Genomic DNA, 15366 nt, shown 5'->3' with positions numbered 1-15366 from the left:
AATGGCCAGTCCGGCCCTGTTGCCAGGTGAGCTGCAAAGCAGACACCGGCACACTCGCCTCCCGCCGCGCCGCATATCTTAATTGCGGACCTTCCCGCGTGCCAGCTGCAAGGCCTTCGCGTGCCACAGCTGGCACGCGTGCCACAGGTTCGCCATCGCTGGTCTATGCTATGTCTGTGGTGGAGTGTAACATTCTTCCAGCTGACGTCACAACACTTGGAATGAAGGATTAGACCCTTTTTCCTTGAAAAGCTTGTGCTAAAGCCCTGCCACTTTTATTGGAATGCTCATAATAAAAACTCTTACGTTTAGTTAGCTGGAATTTTGTTTTGAATTGGTATAGCTCTCTAATTCTCTCCCAAGTGTGTACAATCGGGTATTCAATATCCGGGGTAAGTTGTCGTTTGTGAATCGCCTCCAACTTAAACAACTCCCCAAGCAACTGATTTAGTCTCTGATTTAGTTCTTACATCTGTGGCCTTGTCGAATAAAGAGGCTTCTCAAGTAACACTTATGTGCCTCCCAAAGATTTAGTGGATTATCAACTGACCTGGTTTAGCTCCAAAAAGGTCTTTAAGTCTAATTCAGTCTTAGCTTGCACCTCTGGAGATTCCAAAAGGGAATCATTTAACCTCCAAAAATAGGATTTGGGTTCTGCTATAGTGGTCTGTAACGTAAGGGAGATGTGGGCATGATCAGAGATCATGAATACTTCAATCTTGGAGGAATTGATCAGAGGAATAGAGTGATGTTTAAGGCTACGCATGTACAGAATCGTGCACTATACGATCGTTCAAAATAATCGTGCATAATCGTTGATCGAGCATCAATAGTTCGTTTTGCAACGACATTTGCACGTGTGTACGTAGCCAATCGATTGTATATCATTATAGCATGTACAGAATCGTACACTATACTATCGTTCAAAATAATTGTGCATTATCAGTGATCGACCGTCACTTGTTCGTTTTGCAACGACATTTGCACGTGTGCATGTAGCCTAGCAAAGAAGTAATCTTTGGATGGAGAACAAGATTAAAATCCCCCCCAAAAATTAAAGTCCCCTCACTATATTCCTACACAACCTCCAGTAAAGATTACAAAAATGATGCTTGATTGGAGCTTGGAAAATATACTTTCACAAAAGCGAATTTCCTGGTTTTTAGCATACCCTTTACTAGCAGATACCTGCCTTCGGGGTCAGTACGAAACAAACTAGGGGACCACTGAAAAGAATTATGTAAGAAAATAACTGAGGTCCTATGGTATACAGAATGAAAGTGGCAGTCAGACAATTTTTGGATTTGGTCATGTCTGAAATGTGTCTCTTGTAAAAATTTCACTTGGCATTTTTAGTGTTCACACAGCACTATGGACCGTTTACCAGGAAGAAGGGAGAGGAAATGCAGTAACGAAAAAAGGGGTTGGTAACAAGAAAGGAAGAAGGGAGAGAAAGGGAGAAGGTGAGAGAAAAGAAAGAATTACCTGGTAAGAAGGAACAGGTTAAAGTAGTAAGGTAGTATCCCCAATTAACAGGGGCACCACAATACTATCACTCTGTAGGAGGTGGAGCTGGCCTAGGTGGGGGATGTAGCACGCAATGAGGATGAGCAAATGCTCATTAGTGGTGGGTTGTACGTAAAATACTATACCGATAAAGACAGAAGAGTAAATACAGGTATTAGGTAGGTAAGAGCCTTCAAACCAGTCATGAAATATTGCGTGGAGCGCCTTATCAGTAGATAAGAAAAGGAGTAAAGCTACATACACACGTCCAATGTTTTTCGCCTGATAATCGGCTCAGGGCCAATATCAGGCAAGAATCTGGCCTGTGTACAGCGCCAGTCGTCCATTGTCCGAACAACCATCCTGGCGGATCCACGGACGATGGACGACTAACGATCCCAATGCAATGGAAGGGGGAGAGCCTTTCCAACAACTATTATTGCACGTGTGTATGCGGCTTTAAGTATAATCATATTCAACAAAGCCAGACAGTCAAGGCACAGTAATAATGCATTGAGAACATAAGGTCCAAAAACACATATTCGTTTATGGCCTTATGAGGTCATAGCCCAGCTAATCAGGACCACCACAACTGTAATAACATATTGATTGTTACTCCTGCTACATTCAAATTTCTCAATAATTTGAGGAAACTAAGAAAACTTGCCCAAACTTAGTGGCAGAACCATGGCATAGTGCAGAAATGCTTAACTATCTGAGAATGGGGTCTTCTTCTAAAGAAATCCAGGCAGTATGGTGAAGTGAGTCACAAGCATAGAGCAGTAAAAACCTGCATGGAAAAGTCATGTTTTATTTAATCCTTTCAGTGATGCTGTAGAGGCATGTCTCTCCCGGCATGAGGGTTGCAGACGATTATGTCCCAGGGATCTTGTAGACCTGGAAGAATACGTCACAATATCTTTTGGAATGGCAAGCCAGTCCAGAATCTCCACAGGTGGAGCTTGCAGGAATTCAAAGAAACGTGGTGAAGGGTTAACTAGGACTGTATAGCTAATTAATGTTAATGTAAATGTTAAGCTAGTTAATTTGAGCCATATAATTGTAGTATATAGGAGTTGTATTTCTATTTCTGTCTACTCTGTAACCAGATGACGAAAACTCTTTGAAGTACAATGTATGCCTTGCAATGTATAAAGTGACACTATATATGGCTAAAACTTAAATAGCTGTACGTGATAAACACAACCCCCTTGTATACCAATGTGTAAAAAAAGACCACCTTGTCAAATAAACATCAGAGACTATTCCTAAGACCATACTGTGTGCGTGTGTGTTATTGGGATATCTCTCCAGAGGTCTGTCTCTCTGGTTGAAGGAGAAGTCAGGGTGCATTCAAGGAACTAGAAGTAAAAGCAGATCCTTTCACGTGGCATCTGTGAGTGCCAAAGCAAAGCAAACATGGTATTCTTGGCTCTTGTAGGATGCTTGTGCAGATCTGATGGTTTCCAGAAAGGGTTGCACTATGCTATTCATTCTTAACGTATTGCTTGAAAGGTCAGATAGTAACTGTATTATGGCCCCGTCAAGATCAAGTGGGCCTTTTCTCCAGGCCCGCTTCATAATTTCCACCTTCAAGACATAAAAATGAATCCTGCACAGTACATCTCTCGGGGGTGCCCCAGGGAGATTTCTTGCTCCACTCACCCTATACAATCTAACCAGTTCTTTATCTGTAGTAGGTGTTCTATGCAATAAAATAATAAAAATAATAGTAAACGTTGCTCTTAGGGGCCCACCTGTTGTAGCTTCAGGGATTCCACAAAACCACACATTGTTTCTGTGCTTCATCTTTTCATTGTCTGCTGTGCACAAGTAAAGTGATACAAGCTGGGCTCTCATGGTGGTCATAGTGGATTCCAGCGCATTCAAGCAGGCTTCTGTCAGAGAGGATGAGGATCCTACCGCTTCGACTCAATTTATTGGAATCAATAGATGTTACCTGTTGTTGTACGGCCTCCATCTCTTGCCTAAAGGATGTCTCAATGTGTTCAGCCAAGATATTGTAGTCCTCCTTAGACGGCAGATGTTTCAATATGGCCTCCATATCTAGGCTGGAGTGATCTGGCAGCTGTGGATCCAAAAGCATGGTAAGCTGGTAAGTATAGGCTCTGTAGCCATGGGAACATGCTTGGGCGCCATCTTGGATGGTGTTTCGGAGGCCGTGGCAGACAACAAAAACAGCTGAAGATTTGGGTTCTTCTGTGCCCTGGGTGTTTGGGAGTTTTCTTGTGCTGAGGCACAAGTGAGAAGTTTGCAGATCTCTTCGGTCGGGTGACTAGACTGGAGAAAAAGCACTAACAGCAGAGAGCTGGGAAACTATATGCTCAAGCCGCCATTGCGTGGCCATGCCCATACCCACCAGGAATGGATTCTAAAAGGTAGATAAAACTGCCCAATATGGGAGGTAACTTTGGGGCCTAACTGCAATTATCATTGGCACATCTGAAAGTAGAAGTTTGGAAACATAGGACGGTGCAAAAATTGGTCTTCTAATCCTTGTGAGTCAGCCTTACCACTGGAGAGAGCTGCACTTGCAATAGGTGCAATAAGAAAAATGCAAATATTACACCCCGGATCCAGAATGAGGGACATGCTACTGTGCAAGTCCTAACTTATTAAATATGAATTACAAATCGGAGTGCCAACAAAACTAAGAGGATAAACTGAAAAAACAATTAAATATTGACAACATTCATCATACAGAATGTGCGCCATTGGTCTAAATCAATGCACCCTGACATGTACTACAACAATAAGGCCAAAATAAGGGCAAAAATCAGCCCTGCATCACCCAGGAGGAAGGTCCATGACCCTCACAGTCTGTCTTTAGCCTTTCAAGTTGAATGATGGTAGGTGTCATTCAATACAAAAAACTAAGGACATCTTGTGGCAAAAAGAATATTACAGGAGGCAGCTCTGTTTGGAAATGGAAAAAACCTTTAAAGTGGATGCTTGAAAGTGGTTATGAGACCGGAAGTCAAAAGTATATTATTGAATGAGCACTGAGGGTGAGTATAGTGTATTTTTTTATCAGATCGGAAAAGTATGTGGAACAGGAAAAGTGGAGTGATGTAAACTAAACTGAATCTATTCTCCCCCGAGAAGAGATGTTTAAGGGAGGATATGATCACCCTGTATAAATATATAAATGGTCCATATAGAGAATCTCCCCTGAGTTTAACCAGTAGACTCTAATATTGGGTTCATTTATACCACATATAAATGTAATCAGGAAGGAAGGTGGATGATCGCGAACAGAGTGAGTGGTAGATGCTGGAGGTGTTGTACATTGGTCATCTCAGTTAATCATGATATTTGTTTTAAAATTAATTAAGGACCCAAGAAGTTAACTATGTAACCATATTAAATAAATTAGAATGACAGGTGGCACATGCTATGGGGTGACACTGCAAAGCTGTTAGTTTGGTTCCATCTCTGCTCCCCTCCCCTTCCGGATGAAAATCATTGAACCTGATCGACAGATTTACTGGGTAATACTAAAAAACTGAGTTTCACAGCCTGAGTTCCTCCAGACGTTTCTAGGGGGTTCTTTGAGCAATGTGAAATATGTGCTTTCGATCCGTCCACAAAGTGAGCCCAGTGCGTCCTGTGCTGTCTCAGCTTCTCTCTTCTTTTTCAGCACTTCCAGACCTCCCTCAAATATTTACAAAACCCACACATTTTTTTGCATTAAATAAAATAGACACCTTTTTTTATAATACTGAAAATGTGATGAGTTCCACTTTTAGTGACTTTTAATTATCTTTTTGGCTATCAGTGACATACTTCCCACAGGTCAGCAATGTAAGGGGCATTTTATCCTACTTGACCACTAAGTTAGTGCTGTGAGTAATGACTGCATTTTTTCAAGTTTATAGTATTTATAGAAAGGGTTCCTGGAAGACCTGAAGTCATTTCAAGGGTGCCCCTTTGAAAAAAGGTCAAGAAAGGCTGCTATAAACAATTCCAAAATCAAAGGAAGATTAGTTTTCCCTTAGCATTTTATCCCTGCCTCTTTGTTAAATTGTGATATTAGGATTTATGCTAAACTACATGCTAATTGCTTGGCAAAGGTTACCACTTGGCTTCTGAGTAAATTGGATTTGTTAAGGGCAGGCAGGCACCAAATACTACACAAATGTTTGACTTGATGCAATATGGGACATTTTATGGGACCTCTTTACTAGTGCTTGCCATAGATGCCCAAGAAACATTTAATAGAATACATGAGGGCTACTTGTTTTGTGTTCTCCCTTTCAGGGACTAACGTTAAAGGTGATTATGGCATTGTAGAAGTTACATGAAACCTTCTGCACAAATGGCATGTAGCAGGGGTGCCCACTTTCCCCTTTTATTTGTTTTTGTTGTGGAGCCCGCTGCAAAAATGATTAAAATAAACCTCCAAATTTCTGGCATTTCTATGAAAAAACATTCTTGCAAACCTTATATACAGGTAAAATATTTGTAATTCTGTTTAGCCAGTTTTAATATTTGGAAAACCGGTGAGGGACCTTCATTAGGCAGTGTCGTTGGGCAATCCTCCAGTTTTCTAAAATGAAAAAGTAGCAGTTGCTTTCTCCTTCTGGCAGCAAGTACTCTGTGGTTCCATGGCCTCTTGGCCACTACTGTATCCTGAACCACAGTGCATAGCAGGTAATCAGGTATCTGACCATCCCTGTTGCCAAAAATAAAAATGTATTAAATGTTAGGAAAAAAAAATTTGCTGCCCCAAAGCCAGGGTTGTGTTTCAATCTCCCACCAAATTATGGGGAATTCTGAGTAGCCTAAATCTTGCTCACAAGAGTTGGGTGGGGGTAAGATATTTTTTATTTACAAAATTTTCTCTTCAGTTTATTTATTATTCTAGTGCAGTGTTTTTATTATGGGGTGGGGGCCCTGAGTAACGACAAGTTTAGGACCATGGTGGGGGTAAGCTTATTTTTGTGTTCCCACCATCTGCCAAGGTGTATGGTTGCCCATGCCACATTACTGGTTCTTGAAGATCCAGTATTTGCAGATTTGCAAGTTCTGAACTTCATACTGCCACCTTTATTCATTCTTTTTTGGGCATGTAGCTTCTTCTCTTTGCAGGGGTTCAGTGGTGTGAGGAAGCAGTAATCATACTGCAACCTCATTGCCAGCCTGAACATACTCTTTGGCTATTGTTCAGACAGGCGGAGAGGTTGTGGTGTGGTTACTACTTTCATACTGCCACCCGCTGTCAAATTTGCCAACACTGGTTGTCCAGAGCCAGAGATGTATAATGAGTGGCGGAGTGGCTGGCAACATGCTTATTCCTGCTTCAGATTTAAACCTGTCCTTAATATAGTGCAAGGTCTGCTTTAAATATACTTCTTAACCTACTTTTCTTCCTAACCTACATCTATAAGATGTGTAGGTAGGATCATTTCTTAGTTTGTCCAGGAGGAGGTGAACAAACTTTTCTTTTGGACAGTACAGTGAAAAAGTTATTGTGTCTATTGTTTTTAATTTGGGAGGAGTCCAATATTTCTCTGGCTCCTCTCTCCCTAGAGCCCAGATTCCTAACATTCCTAAGAGGACGCAGAGTCAGACACCCCTTGCCCCTCCCACACCTACTGGCCAAGTGCACACAAAGGTGAGTTAGGCTTTCTGCACTGCAGCTCAGCAAATTGGAGTGAACAAAGAAACCAGTGCGGCAACTAGGGCTATTACAGAATCTCACAAAGCTTTATGCTATTGCCAAACCTCTTCTGTGCTAGTGAGAGAACAAAGATATATATAAAATATAATGACCAGAATTTTGCAGTGGAACAATATGGTACTATGTTTAGGTGCTATGGGTCCTACACTTCTTTTCAAGATCATGTCAATATCTACATAATCAGAACATGTAATAACTGCATTTTTTCAAGTTTTTTCTTTATTTTCACCTGATAATTCTGCTGGTAACACACTTCCTGCCCTAGGGGGACAATGCTTGCTCACTCTGTGCTGCATCTATTAAGGTTGTGCATTGTCATTGTGCATTTACAGGACTTGTGTTAGGACTCCAGAACACCTAATTCTCTCCTTTTAACATGGGGGGGGGGGGGGACCTGTGGTCAACAGCTTTAGCGGACTTAAAAATATGGAAAGTGCTTCTGAAGTGGAGGAATATGCAAAGAAGGGAAGCATTTCTGCTGGACTTCAGCTTGAAAGCAGAATTAAAGTCATCAAACAAATTGTAGGTATAAATATGATTTGTTTGAATGTGTTACATGAACATGCTCCTTAAAAAACTAAATTCAGGCAATTTTTTTTAAAAGTCCAAATCTGGGTTCAGACATGCACCCAATTACCTCAAGCCCATAGAAGCTCTCCTCTCATACCAACATCATGTGCAACACAGGACCTGCAGCCACTGTTAATTTTTTCAGCAGTTAGGATTCACTTATGGGTCTTGTTCCTTCCAGTCTTTGGCCCTGATTCACTAAGCAAAATCGGAAGCTCGCTCGCACATTCGTATTTGTGATCCGAAATCGGAAGCCGTCGCTCAATTCAGCAACTGAATGAGCTTCTTTTGATGCGGCCCAAGTTTGCTCCAAATGCAGTTTTGCTATCTACTCCCGGAAGAATGTTCCAGTTTGTAAATTTGTCAAAGTGATTCTTATCAAGTATGAAGTCTCAGCTCAATACTCTGCAAACTCGGCCAAGCTGCAAAACAGGTTTGTGTAGGATAAGAGCATGTTCAAAATTTTATGGTTCAATAACCATTGTGTAAAAACTAAGGTTTCTTTTTTGTGTTTTTTTAGGGATGGAATTGGATTGGCCAGGCTGGAAAAAACTTTTAAATGTGCACTTTATTAAAAATCAAATTAAATTCACAAAATCTGGCTTTTAGTTTTTTTTTACAAAAGTTTAATTTTTTTAATCTCCCCCCAATAACTTAAAATGTGCAAACCCCAACAAATATAAAAATATAACCAAACTTTTTTGAAAACATATATATAAAATTTTGTTTTTGTTAAAAGCGGTACCGCCTGGGCATATCCAGAGGAGGGGCCAGCCTAAAGTGGTGCTCCATGGCAGACATCCTCCTGTGCAGCCAATACAGGCTATCCCGTCTACTTCCCGGTGGGTGAAGCAAAAACAAATAATATATTACCCGGAAGAGTTTGGTCCAAACATTTTTTAAAAGTACTGTCCTTTTAAAAACCAAACAAATCAATATAAATACTTACCAGGAGGATGCCTGCCAGGTCGCTGGGGTTGGGGTGGCGGTGGTGGTGGGGGGCTCGGAAGCTCCTCAGGAGGGCTGGCTGCCTCCCTCGATGTGGAACTGGCTGTGTTTGTAGAAGGAGACCAAAAAAATAAAAGAAGTAAGTACTGAACAAATGTAACAGTATGATATGCAGCTAGTTCCTAAATTGCGCAGTGCTAAAGAATTCAAGTTATGTCATCTCATCTGACAGTTTTGCTGTTTACACCGTGCCAAACAAGAAAGAAAGGTTATTCCTGGGGCCAAGCTAATTATGGCAACTAAAGTGATGCAGTTTGTTGGCAATGAAGGTTGTGGGTTTTCACAAGGAACAAACGTGGCTAAGTGACATTTAACCTTTGTCTTCTGTTAAAAGCTGCCCAGACATGAAGCTAGTCATACACTCCTAAAGATACTTGATGGAGCTAGGCCTAACAAAGTATCTCCCACTTTCTTTTTATGGTTTTTAAGGAATGTTCACAATATCCAAAATGGAGAAATACTTACATTCAGGAACTGGCAAGGGCGCTGCAGCAGCTGTAGATAAAAAATGAACAGCATAAGTAAAAGTAGGTGGGCGGGACTAAAGTAGATTTGTAAAGTTAGTTAAGGTGAATAGATTAATGCAGAACTTCTAAATGATACTTTCTGCCTACGTCCAAGAATTTAGAGCAAACATTTGTCAGTACAACTATGGACAACTAAACAACTCATTAGATGCTTGATTAATCAAGTTCATTAGATGCATGATTCATGACTGGAAGCTACATGAAATCCTGTTAGATCTTTCTTTGTATTTGTAACAAAAAATGGTGAAAGTAGTGTGAGAATGTGTTGAATTGCAACATATGTTACAAAAGTTGATCCTAAGGTTAGCTTACAGGCAATCTCCTTGGCCTCGGCCGCCTCCTCTCCTTCATCAGAGGACTCTGGCTGCAGATGTTGGGTAGCGGGCCCCTACTCCAGAGGTAGCTCCTCCTCTGGGGATGGCTCCTCCTCACCGGTAAAGGCACCTCCTCGACTGGCCCCTCCCCTCCGGGGATGGCACCTCCTCCTTGACTGCCTCCTCCTTCCCCGAGTGTGGCCGCTTTATTATTTGCAGCCGCCGACGTGATGGAGAGTTGGCTGTAATAACAAAATCAAATATACAAAATTAATAAGGGTAGTAAAATATAGGAAGTGCCATTTCTCTTGTGTTGCAGGACCAATACCCCAAAGGGGATTATGTTCCCTGGCGGTTCCCTTCCTATTTGGCCAAAGACCCTGAGTTTCAGGGAATGCTGAAATCAGCATGGCTTGAATATGCTCAATACAATGCTGCTCATAGGAATGACCCGATACTGTTCTGGGAAGGATCATTTCCTTTATGGCAAAAAGAAAAAAGACAACTTTATCTCATTTTTTACAAGTGCAACAGGAGCTTAGGCTAGCACAGCAGGCACTTACAGATAACCCTACCCAGGATACTAAACAAAAGTGGTATGCCTCCAAACGCAAATTTGATTCTTGGCTCTCTCAATATGAACAGCTAAAAAATAAATACAGGTCCCTAGAATACCATAAATTTGGCAATAAGTCGGGTAAAATGTTGGCCAATCTGGTACGTACCGGTTACAAACCGACGTATATTCCTAAATTAAATACACCACTGGGTATGGAAGTTACCTCACCTAAAGAGGTGAACCACTACTTGGCTCAATACTTCCAAACTTTATACTCTTTTCCAACAGTGGATTTACAGGCTGGGAGGGCATTCCTATCAGAGGTTACCCTACTCCGATTACAACCTAGTGATATTGATACCCTTAATGCCCCCCCTTTACTCTACCCTTTGGGATCGGGGTATGTATTTTCGTTCTGGTCAGGAAGCTTATATAAGACTCCTTTTGAAAAAAGATAAAAATCCCTGTGATCCAGACTCATATCATCCCATTTCTTTGGTAAATATAGATGCTAAGATTTTATCTAAAATTCTTGCGGACAGGCTGGCCAGACTATTACCCTCCCTTATCTCCCCTTCCCAGGTGGGTTTTGTTCAGGGCAGAGCGGCAGTGACCAATATTAGAAAGGTACTAGTTGCACTCGAGACCGCCAAACACCAGCCTGATCTAGATCTGGCCATTGTTGCTATAGACGCACATAAGGCATTTGATACAGTGAACATACCATGGCTCTTCACGGTTCTGAAGCATGTTGGTATTAGGGGTTCCTTCCTTGCATTGCTTGAGGCTATATATGCATCCCCAATTGCTCGGATACACACTCCGGGATTTTTATCAAATCCCATTGCCCTTCATAGAGGGACTAGGCAGGGGTGTCCATTGTCTCCTCTCCTGTTTAACCTTGCTCTGGAACCATTGGTTAGATACCTGGATTCCACCCCTTTACTGCATGGAATCCCAGTTCAAACAAATGAGCTACGTACTGCCTTTTTTGCGGATGACATCCATATCTTTACATCCAACCCACGACATGACAGTGATAATATCCGAAATGTGTTTCAGAATTTTGAGAGCTTTGCTGGGCTGAAAATAAATTTTGACAAGAGTGAGATTTTGTCTCTAACTAATGATGCGGATGTGGCGGATAGTTGGAGGACATATGTGCCTTTTAAAGTGGCAGCACACTCCATCACATATTTAGGTCTCCGTATTGGACGTTTGCCATCATCTCTTTATGCCCTGAACTATCCGCCGCTGATTTCCGAAATACTAAAAGAATTGAAAATGTGGGAACAACTGCCCCTATCGTTCCTAGGCCGTTGTCACTTAGTAAAGATGATGTCATTTTCCAAATTGCTTTATCCTATGCAAACATTGCCTCTGCTACTGACCCATGCTGACGTGAACGCTCTTAATAGGGCTTTTTCAACATTTTTGTGGAGCGGCTAACGCCCGAGAATCTCTCTGGCTAAATTATATCTACGCAAGACGGAGGGGGGTGTGGGTTTCCCCAATATAAGACTTTACAATCTGGCCGCATTGGCCAGACATGTTATAGACTGGCATAGGGGTTCATCTTGCTACTCCAATCTACATTTGGAGAGTGCAATGTCTTGTCCCTGGAACTTTTGTGCTATGTTACATTGTTCATTCTCTTCCATTCTGGTCTCTTTGCGCAATAATATTTTAATTAGAGACACAGTAGTTACATGGAAGGTGCTCCGACAGAGATTTAAAATGCCAGTTCGTTTATCTCGCTATCTGCCCATTTGTGGTAACCCCATGTTCCCTCAGGCACAGGAACACGCAGCGTTTGAGGTATGGAGACAAAAAGGGCTGTTGTATTTTGGAGAGCTCTTCCAGTCGGAGGACTCTACTAAACTTCCCTTGTCTAGCCTACAGGTGACCTATAATATCCCACGCCCTTCATCCACTGTATTACAGTCAGGCTATGTCCTACCTCCAATCTTTAGCCCTCCATTATGCAGAGATGTTTCGACCTAACAAATTTGACAAACTTCTAACATTGTCTCCACCTAATATATCCAACATTTATGCATACCTTTTGCCTATTTTTACTAAACTATTGTCATCCTCCAATGTAAAACAGTGGCAGAAAGATTTCCCAGATCCTGACATAGTGGAATGTATTATACAAGGTTACCAAACAATAAGGCAAAGTATGATCAATGAGAATTGGAGGGAATCTCAGTTTATGCTTCTGCACAGGGCCTACAAAGTGTTCAGGCCCTCTGTGTCGGCCTTACAGCCTAGATCCTGGCATCTTCAATGTCTCAAGTGCAGCTGTTCCAATGCTTCTTTGTCACACCGGTAATGGTTATGCCCTAAGATCACTACATTTTGGTCTCAAATACTCAGGTTTATATCTAATGTAATTGGTCATACTGTACCATCCACCCCTGTTCTATTGCTGTTCGGTTCCTGGGATGGTATAGACATAGATACTATACCTCGATCTGTACGAACTTGGACTAACATCTGTCTTTTAGCTGCCAGGCGGGCAATTATGCAGAACTGGATACAACCCCAACCTCCTGGCTTGGAACAAGTTATAACCGCCCTGAGGACCCTGTTCCACAGAGAGATGTTGGATGCTAAGATGCAGGGCGATGACTCTATCACCCTATTTTGGTCACACTGGTACAAGTTTTTGATATATGCATTTACTGCTTCAGACTGTGCCTCAATTCTTGAAATGTTCAAATACTCTACATGGTATATGACCAATATATCTGGATGACTGTATGCTCATCTGATGTTAACATTCTGATATCAATAATGCTAAAAGTCTGAGTGTTTCCGTTCCATTCCCCCTGTTCGTCTTATCCCCCCCTCCACCTCGTTACAGTTGTTTAGTTGTATATGTATATGTATAAATGACAATAAAAACCGTTTCCAAAAAAAAAAAAAATGTGTGCATGTACATAGTTGTGAACAGCCAACTTTAGGTGTGTGGACCTCTACCCAGCTCTCATCTGCAGCTCTAATCCATTGAAAGAACCATAGCGGACACTCCATTCTTAGCTGTCATCCGTGCAGAGGATTCCAGCTGCAGATAAGAGCTGGGCAGTGAGAACAGCCCAGCTAGAATGAGATGGGGACACAGGCTGCCCCTCCCCCATTCTATAGCTGTGCTGTGGCTTCTATGTAAAAAACTACTTGGGGAAATAAATCCACTCTGTGGGCATGTGTAACGAAATCATGGGCACAGTGTGATATCTGTGTGTGGGAATTCTGCATGTCATATCTTGCAGCCTTACAATTCTGTGTATAAGCACAGAGGACACTCATAAATAATAGTCCCAAAATATCTACAAAATCCCAGGCCACCAAATTACAAGCATTTGAAGATATGGGGATCCCAATTGCAAACACTAAAGAAAATCCTACATTGAGAATGCTTTTTCCAAAGTAAGTGCACAAAGGAGTCCCTAATTGAAAAAGTGGCACCCGGGCCCACTTACATAGCAAGGGGCAAGTGTCTCCCGAACTGAACCTACATTTTCTGGTTTATGCCCCTCACCATTCCCAATAAATTGGGGTTTTTTGAAATGTAGGTATAAATTTCAGCCCAATGGCCCGGGGGGCATGAATGGCCCTTTTTGCCTTTTGCCTCCTATATGCACTAGCTTTTTAAACAGCAACAACCTCCAAGAAATGTGGTTGAGTAGTAGCTAGTAGGATCCTCAACATTTCAAGTAGTTACAAACAAGAGTTTAGGACATGTGAAGGATTAAAGAATTCTTAGGCTGATGAATATGAGAAGCAGCCTAAAAACACATTTAAATGTGCAAACATGGATGATGCATAAAACACATTGAAATGTGCAAACATGCATGATGCATAAAAACACATTGAAATGTGCAAACATGGATGATGCATAAAACACATTGAAATGTGCAAACATGCATGATGTATAAAACACATTTAAATGTGCAAACATGAATGATGCATAAAACACATTGAAATGTGCAAACATGCATGATGCAAAAAACACATTGAAATGTGCAAACATGGACAAAATGTATGCTTATTGTAGTAAAAATAATCCCCCTCCCTACCCTCCGGTAAAACTTTTTTAAAAAAATCACTTACCTTAATAATAAAGCGCAGGTCCCTCTCTTCAAACAATGGGCGCAGCATGATGATAATACAGATATGAAACTTCCTGGTTTACTCCCGCCTACTGTAAAACGTGGCCACGCCACGCATTTGCACGTACGCCTGCTGTATGCGCAAAAATACCCACTTGTTGTTCCAGTGTTGCGCATAGGTACGCGCATATTATTTTATATTAATATACTTTTTGTATATATTTTTTGTTATGTTTCACTTTGAGCCAAACATATGTTCTTGCTTTTCAAGCCTTTCAGGGTGTTTATTCAGTTTGAATTGCATGTTAGACCTTGCCTAACTATATATTGACTTACCTCGGCTTGGTAGTGGAAGCACATAAAGGGGGTTTCCTCCTTTAACCAGAAGCAATCTGGTGATGGAAGGAGGTCCAGGTTGCCAAGCACAACATCAAAGCACATTGATTACCAAGCTCACAAGCAGGGTCTCGCACTCTTAGACATGAACATGCCTTAACTTAATCCTCAAAAATACTTGAGTGTATCTATTATTTAGGTGTTTACACAAAACAAATAGTACTAGTATATCAAAGTTCCAAGGCCAAATCCATTTTGTGCCAAACATTTTCTTGCTTTTCCATCCCTTCAGGGTGTTTTTGAAGATTTGAATGGCATTTTAGATCTTGGCCTACTATATATAATTGAGTTACTCACCTCAGCTTGGTAGTGTAATCACATAAAGGTGGATTCCTTCTTTTAACCAGAAGCAATATGCTCCATGAATGTTGCTTGTAGCCAAGCCCATGATATCCGAAATCATAGGAAGAAATAGGTAACCTTTGCAATGTAAAGCAATATGGTCCAAAAAGCCCTCCTTGCCTATTTCTTCCTATAATTTCTCTTTTCTATATATATGTACACACATCTAAATGCAAACATACATGTACATACTACATACTACATACTACTTCCCACCACTACATATCTCACATCCTTTGTGTGTGAAATTCCCCCACCTACTAGATTGTAAGCTCTTCGGGGCAGGGTCCTCTCCTCCTGTATCACTGTCTGTATTAGTCTGTCA

The 15366-nt window shown here is 41.4% G+C and overlaps 2 long non-coding RNA genes across 2 annotated transcripts in view; one reads left to right on the top strand and one right to left on the bottom strand.

Moving 5' to 3' along the window:
• LOC140344162 (uncharacterized) overlaps positions 1-8831 on the bottom strand; it is a 72861-nt gene extending 64030 nt beyond the window's left edge. Inside the window, exon 1 of the long non-coding RNA XR_011923502.1 lies at positions 8730-8831. This is a non-coding gene — a long non-coding RNA (uncharacterized lncRNA). The remainder of the gene's footprint in view (positions 1-8729) is intronic.
• LOC140344315 (uncharacterized) lies at positions 6880-8477 on the top strand. The gene is made up of 3 exons (XR_011923542.1): positions 6880-7144; positions 7962-8213; positions 8301-8477. It is a non-coding gene; the product is annotated as an uncharacterized lncRNA (long non-coding RNA).
• Positions 8832-15366: the final 6535 nt, after the last annotated feature.

This window comes from Pyxicephalus adspersus, chromosome Z (assembly GCF_032062135.1).
Source record: "Pyxicephalus adspersus chromosome Z, UCB_Pads_2.0, whole genome shotgun sequence".
NCBI lineage: Eukaryota > Metazoa > Chordata > Amphibia > Anura > Pyxicephalidae > Pyxicephalus > Pyxicephalus adspersus.
This window is presented reverse-complemented; position numbering and strand designations above follow the sequence as displayed.